The sequence below is a fragment of the Oncorhynchus mykiss genome, chromosome 20 (genome assembly GCF_013265735.2).
Source record: "Oncorhynchus mykiss isolate Arlee chromosome 20, USDA_OmykA_1.1, whole genome shotgun sequence".
NCBI lineage: Eukaryota > Metazoa > Chordata > Actinopteri > Salmoniformes > Salmonidae > Oncorhynchus > Oncorhynchus mykiss.
The window spans coordinates 2574385-2581770 of NC_048584.1; the positions used below are offsets into that span (position 1 = coordinate 2574385).

Sequence of the window (7386 nt, forward strand, 5' to 3'; positions counted from 1 at the left end):
GAATGGCTTATTTGTAGGATTTTGATAAACGCCGAAAATAAGGTCTGTGGGAAACACAGATATAGGATATCTTATTTGTTCTATTAGATCATCTTCATTATCTAACGTCACTTTTAGTTCACGTTGGAAGTTTTTTGGTAATAATAAAAACCAAATACATCTCATAAAGTTAATGTAAACTGACTGCTATCATCACAACATATAAGATCTCCTAAGCCTGTGTTAAAGAAGCATTATGTCGAGTTGTTGCATTATAATGTCATGATATATCTGCAGTAACCGTATAATTCTAGTGTTGTAACATATATTATATATATGTATATATAATGCTTTGGGCTCTTACATAACACTCCATACAGAACCAATCAGTCGATATAATGGACATCATAAATCACGCGATGTGAATCAGACAGTGGGGAGGTGCGACTCGTTGGTCAGAAGGTTCCAATCATCGTTTTATGTCATCATTTCCGAGCAGTCAAACAGCGTCAACCACAGCTGTTATTACACCCCGTTTACGTTGGCGGCGGTAAAGACCATTTTTATTGTGCAGTAACTAAAACTAGAAGATCTGGCGTCCTTTCCCTTCGCCAAAGGTACGTATTCGCGTTCTTTTTTACTGTGATTTACAAAGCTAATGCAATGGATTTTAAAAAGTGCTTTTACCCCGTGATAGCCCGCTAATATGACCCGTAGTAGGGAAGGACATTTCCTGAGAACAATTCGATCTGAATATTTAAGTATAGAAGAACATTTCTTGAGTACAATTCGATTAGAATATATCAATTTAAAAAGATGTGCATTAACTTTATGAGATGTATGTGGGTTTTTTCAGCGTACATTTCCGGGGAGCCCGTGGCATGGTGTGACAGACGTGAGGGAGAGGCTGAAAGCGGTGGCTAGCGATCCGTCGCTGATAAACAACTTGACTCGCTTCGACACGGCTGTGCGGTGACTGGGTCAGGGATGTTAGGCGATGGAGAACAAAGTATGGAGCATGGTGGTACAAATAAAGGGGGAGAGAATGTGAGTAGGGGTTTGAAGGGGAGAGAGAGTTATGGAGGCAGAAAATGACGTTTGAAGAGAGCAACATAGTTTCCAGCGGCAGCTCGGGGGTCGAGAGTGCAGAGGAAGGGCAAGATGCGTCGCGGGGTGAGGAGGAGCATAAAGTGATTATGAACTTTAAGGGAGGAAGGGGGAGTTGGGGCGACGAGTCCGATAAGGTTGACGGCTGTGATAAAGTAGTTGATTGGGGAAATTGTCAACGCTAAAGTGTTACTGGATGGGAGCTTGTTGGTGTTCTGTAAGGACAATGCGCAGAGGGGAAAAGCTCTTGAGTGAAGCAAATAGGAAAGTGTAAGGTGGTGTCGAGCAGCTGGACTGATCAAGCAGGAAAACTGTGGATTAAAGGGGTGATAACAGGAGTGAATGTGAGTGTTGGCACTAAAGAGGTAAGAGACAACTTGAGATGAGTTATTCTAGTAAATGATCAAAGATTGCAAAAAAACAAGGGGTGGAGTTAGGGTAGATAGCCCGTTTATTCTGTTACACTTCAAGGACCGGGTACTGCCAAATATAGTAACCATAGGATACATGAGTGTATCCTATAAACTGGGTGGTTTGAGCCCTGAATTCTGATTGGCTGAAGGCCATAGTATATCAGACCGTATGCCACTGGTCTGACAAAACATTTAGTTTTACTGCTCTGATTACATTGGTAACCAGTTTATAATAGCAATAAGGCTCCTTAGCCTGATGTGATTTGTGTGTGTGAAGGAAACATGGCTCGTCCCTAGACGAGCAAGGACTTGCTTATAGGATGCTGGACAGTATGAATAACTGGGTGAGAACAGCGTTAGTGGGGCCAGCTACTGAGGTGATACCTAAGAGTTCAGGGGGGAGGTGATATCTCAGGTGGATATGAGAGGGGATGTGGACAGTATGAATAACTGGGTGAGAACAGCGTTAGTGGGGGCAGATACTGAGGTGATACCTAAGAGTTCAGGGAGGAGGTGATATCTCGGGTGGATATGAGAGGGGATGTGGACCGTATGAATAACTGGGTGAGAACAGCGTTAGTGGGGCCAGCTACTGAGGTGATACCTAAGAGTTCAGGGAGGAGGTGATATCTCGGGTGGATATGAGAGGGGATGTGGACAGTATGAATAACTGGGTGAGAACAGCGTTAGTGGGGGCAGATACTGAGGTGATACCTAAGAGTTCAGGGAGGAGGAGATATCTCGGGTGGATATGAGAGGGGATGTGGACCGTATGAATAACTGGGTGAGAACAGCGTTAGTGGGGGCAGCTACTGAGGTGATACCTAGGAGTTCAGGGAGGAGGTGATATCTCGGGTGGATATGAGAGGGGATGTGGACAGTATGAATAACTGGGTGAGAACAGCGTTAGTGGGGCCAGCTACTGAGGTGATACCTAAGAGTTCAGGGAGGAGGTGATATCTCGGGTGGATATGAGAGGGGATGTGGACAGTATGAATAACTGGGTGAGAACAGCCTTAGTGGGGGCAGCTACTGAGGTGATACCTAAGAGTTCAGGGAGGAGGTGATATCTCGGGTGGATATGAGAGGGGATGTGGACTGTATGAATAACTGGGTGAGAACAGCCTTAGTGGGGGCAGCTACTGAGGTGATACCTAAGAGTTCAGGGAGGAGGTGATATCTCGGGTGGATATGAGAGGGGATGTGGACAGTATGAATAACTGGGTGAGAACAGCGTTAGTGGGGGCAGATACTGAGGTGATACCTAAGAGTTCAGGGAGGAGGAGGAAAGCAGTCCCGTGGTGGACGGAGGATTGTGGGGCAGTTGTGAGGAATATAAACAAGACATTTAGAGTACTGAAAAGGACATATAACTTCCAACATCTGATTCAGTATCAGCAGGCCCTGGTGAGGAGAACTCTCCCTCAGTCTGATTCAGTATCAGCAGACCCTGGTGAGGAGAACTATCCCTCAGTCTGATTCAGTATCAGCAGGCCCTGGTGAGGAGAACTCTCCCTCAGTCTGATTCAGTATCAGCAGGCCCTGGTGAGGAGAACTATCCCTCAGTCTGATTCAGTATCAGCAGGCTCTGGTGAGGATAACTCTCCCTCAGTCTGATTCAGTATCAGCAGGCCCTGGTGAGGAGAACTATCCCTCAGTCTGATTCAGTATAAACAGGCCCTGGTGAGGAGAACTATCCCTCAGTCTGATTCAGTATCAGCAGGCCCTGGTGAGGAGAACTATCCCTCAGTCTGATTCAGTATCAGCAGACCCAGGCCCTGGTGAGGAGAACTATCCATCAGTCTGATTCAGTATCAGCAGGCCCTGGTGAGGAGAACTATCCCTCAGTCTGATTCAGTATCAGCAGACCCTGGTGAGGAGAACTATCCCTCAGTCTGATTCAGTATCAGCAGGCCCTGGTGAGGAGAACTCTCCCTCAGTCTGATTCAGTATCAGCAGGCTCTGGTGAGGAGAACTCTCCCTCAGTCTGATTCAGTATCAGCAGGCCCTGGTGAGGAGAACTATCCCTCAGTCTGATTCAGTATCAGCAGACCCAGGCCCTGGTGAGGAGAACTATCCCTCAGTCTGATTCAGTATCAGCAGGCCCTGGTGAGGAGAACTATCCCTCAGTCTGATTCAGTATCAGCAGGCCCTGGTGAGGAGAACTATCCCTCAGTCTGATTCAGTATCAGCAGGCCCTGGTGAGGAGAACTCTCCCTCAGTCTGATTCAGTATCAGCAGGCCCTGGTGAGGAGAACTATCCCTCAGTCTGATTCAGTATAAACAGGCCCTGGTGAGGAGAACTATCCCTCAGTCTGATTCAGTATCAGCAGACCCAGGCTCTGGTGAGGAGAACTCTCCCTCAGTCTGATTCAGTATCAGCAGGCCCTGGTGAGGAGAACTATCCCTCAGTCTGATTCAGTATCAGCAGGCCCTGGTGAGGAGAACTATCCCTCAGTCTGATTCAGTATCAGCAGGCCCTGGTGAGGAGAACTATCCCTCAGTCTGATTCAGTATGAACAGGCCCTGGTGAGGAGAACTATCCCTCAGTCTGATTCAGTATAAACAGGCCCTGGTGAGGAGAACTATCCCTCAGTCTGATTCAGTATCAGCAGGCCCTGGTGAGGAGAACTATCCCTCAGTCTGATTCAGTATCAGCAGGCCCTGGTGAGGAGAACTATCCCTCAGTCTGATTCAGTATAAACAGGCCCTGGTGAGGAGAACTCTCCCTCAGTCTGATTCAGTATCAGCAGGCCCTGGTGAGGAGAACTATCCCTCAGTCTGATTCAGTATCAGCAGACCCAGGCTCTGGTGAGGAGAACTATCCCTCAGTCTGATTCAGTATCAGCAGGCCCTGGTGAGGAGAACTATCCCTCAGTCTGATTCAGTATCAGCAGACCCAGGCTCTGGTGAGGAGAACTATCCCTCAGTCTGATTCAGTATCAGCAGGCCCTGGTGAGGAGAACTATCCCTCAGTCTGATTCAGTATCAGCAGGCCCTGGTGAGGAGAACTATCCCTCAGTCTGATTCAGTATAAACAGGCCCTGGTGAGGAGAACTATCCCTCAGTCTGATTCAGTATCAGCAGACCCAGGCTCTGGTGAGGAGAACTCTCCCTCAGTCTGATTCAGTATCAGCAGGCCCTGGTGAGGAGAACTATCCCTCAGTCTGATTCAGTATCAGCAGGCCCTGGTGAGGAGAACTATCCCTCAGTCTGATTCAGTATCAGCAGACCCAGGCCCTGGTGAGGAGAACTCTCCCTCAGTCTGATTCAGTATCAGCAGACCCAGGCCCTGGTGAGGAGAACTATCCCTCAGTCTGATTCAGTATCAGCAGACCCAGGCCCTGGTGAGGAGAACTCTCCCTCAGTCTGATTCAGTATCAGCAGGCCCTGGTGAGGAGAACTATCCATCAGTCTGATTCAGTATCAGCAGGCCCTGGTGAGGAGAACTATCCATCAGTCTGATTCAGTATCAGCAGACCCTGGTGAGGAGAACTATCCCTCAGTCTGATTCAGTATCAGCAGGCCCAGGCTCTGGTGAGGAGAACTCTCCCTCAGTCTGATTCAGTATCAGCAGACCCAGGCTCTGGTGAGGAGAACTCTCCCTCAGTCTGATTCAGTATCAGCAGGCCCTGGTGAGGAGAACTCTCCCTCAGTCTGATTCAGTATCAGCAGGCCCTGGTGAGGAGAACTATCCCTCAGTCTGATTCAGTATCAGCAGGCCCTGGTGAGGAGAACTATCCCTCAGTCTGATTCAGTATCAGCAGACCCTGGTGAGGAGAACTATCCCTCAGTCTGATTCAGTATCAGCAGGCCCTGGTGAGGAGAACTCTCCCTCAGTCTGATTCAGTATCAGCAGGCCCTGGTGAGGAGAACTATCCCTCAGTCTGATTCAGTATCAGCAGGCCCTGGTTAGGATAACTATCCCTCAGTCTGATTCAGTATCAGCAGACCCTGGTGAGGAGAACTATCCCTCAGTCTGATTCAGTATCAACAGGCCCTGGTGAGGAGAACTATCCCTCAGTCTGATTCAGTATCAGCAGGCCCTGGTGAGGAGAACTATCCCTCAGTCTGATTCAGTATCAGCAGGCCCTGGTGAGGAGAACTATCCCTCAGTCTGATTCAGTATAAACAGGCCCTGGTGAGGAGAACTATCCCTCAGTCTGATTCAGTATCAGCAGGCCCTGGTGAGGAGAACTATCCCTCAGTCTGATTCAGTATCAGCAGGCCCTGGTGAGGAGAACTATCCCTCAGTCTGATTCAGTATGAACAGGCCCTGGTGAGGAGAACTATCCCTCAGTCTGATTCAGTATCAGCAGGCCCTGGTGAGGAGAACTATCCCTCAGTCTGATTCAGTATCAGCAGGCCCTGGTGAGGAGAACTATCCCTCAGTCTGATTCAGTATGAACAGGCCCTGGTGAGGAGAACTATCCCTCAGTCTGATTCAGTATCAGCAGGCCCTGGTGAGGAGAACTCTCCCTCAGTCTGATTCAGTATCAGCAGGCCCTGGTGAGGAGAACTATCCCTCAGTCTGATTCAGTATCAGCAGGCCCTGGTTAGGAGAACTATCCCTCAGTCTGATTCAGTATCAACAGGCCCTGGTGAGGAGAACTATCCCTCAGTCTGATTCAGTATCAGCAGGCCCTGGTGAGGAGAACTATCCCTCAGTCTGATTCAGTATCAGCAGGCCCTGGTGAGGAGAACTATCCCTCAGTCTGATTCAGTATAAACAGGCCCTGGTGAGGAGAACTATCCCTCAGTCTGATTCAGTATCAGCAGGCCCTGGTGAGGAGAACTATCCCTCAGTCTGATTCAGTATCAGCAGGCCCTGGTGAGGAGAACTATCCCTCAGTCTGATTCAGTATGAACAGGCCCTGGTGAGGAGAACTATCCCTCAGTCTGATTCAGTATAAACAGGCCCTGGTGAGGAGAACTATCCCTCAGTCTGATTCAGTATCAGCAGGCCCTGGTGAGGAGAACTATCCCTCAGTCTGATTCAGTATCAGCAGGCCCTGGTTAGGAGAACTATCCCTCAGTCTGATTCAGTATCAGCAGACCCTGGTGAGGAGAACTATCCCTCAGTCTGATTCAGTATCAACAGGCCCTGGTGAGGAGAACTATCCCTCAGTCTGATTCAGTATCAGCAGGCCCTGGTGAGGAGAACTATCCCTCAGTCTGATTCAGTATCAGCAGGCCCTGGTGAGGAGAACTATCCCTCAGTCTGATTCAGTATAAACAGGCCCTGGTGAGGAGAACTATCCCTCAGTCTGATTCAGTATCAGCAGGCCCTGGTGAGGAGAACTATCCCTCAGTCTGATTCAGTATCAGCAGGCCCTGGTGAGGAGAACTATCCCTCAGTCTGATTCAGTATGAACAGGCCCTGGTGAGGAGAACTATCCCTCAGTCTGATTCAGTATAAACAGGCCCTGGTGAGGAGAACTATCCCTCAGTCTGATTCAGTATCAGCAGGCCCTGGTGAGGAGAACTATCCCTCAGTCTGATTCAGTATCAGCAGGCCCTGGTGAGGAGAACTATCCCTCAGTCTGATTCAGTATCAGCAGGCCCTGGTGAGGAGAACTATCCCTCAGTCTGATTCAGTATCAGCAGACCCAGGCCCTGGTGAGGAGAACTATCCCTCAGTCTGATTCAGTATCAGCAGGCCCTGGTGAGGAGAACTCTCCCTCAGTCTGATTCAGTATCAGCAGGCCCTGGTGAGGAGAACTATCCCTCAGTCTGATTCAGTATCAGCAGGCCCTGGTTAGGAGAACTATCCCTCAGTCTGATTCAGTATCAGCAGACCCTGGTGAGGAGAACTATCCCTCAGTCTGATTCAGTATCAACAGGCCCTGGTGAGGAGAACTATCCCTCAGTCTGATTCAGTATCAGC

At 49.0% G+C, this 7386-nt stretch overlaps 1 long non-coding RNA gene across 1 annotated transcript; it reads left to right on the plus strand.

The window, feature by feature from the left end:
* Positions 1 to 46: 46 nt before the first annotated feature.
* Positions 47 to 2054, plus strand: LOC110498815. The gene is made up of 2 exons (XR_002469871.2): positions 47 to 596; positions 836 to 2054. It is a non-coding gene; the product is annotated as an uncharacterized LOC110498815 (long non-coding RNA).
* The last annotated feature ends 5332 nt before the right edge of the window (positions 2055 to 7386 follow it).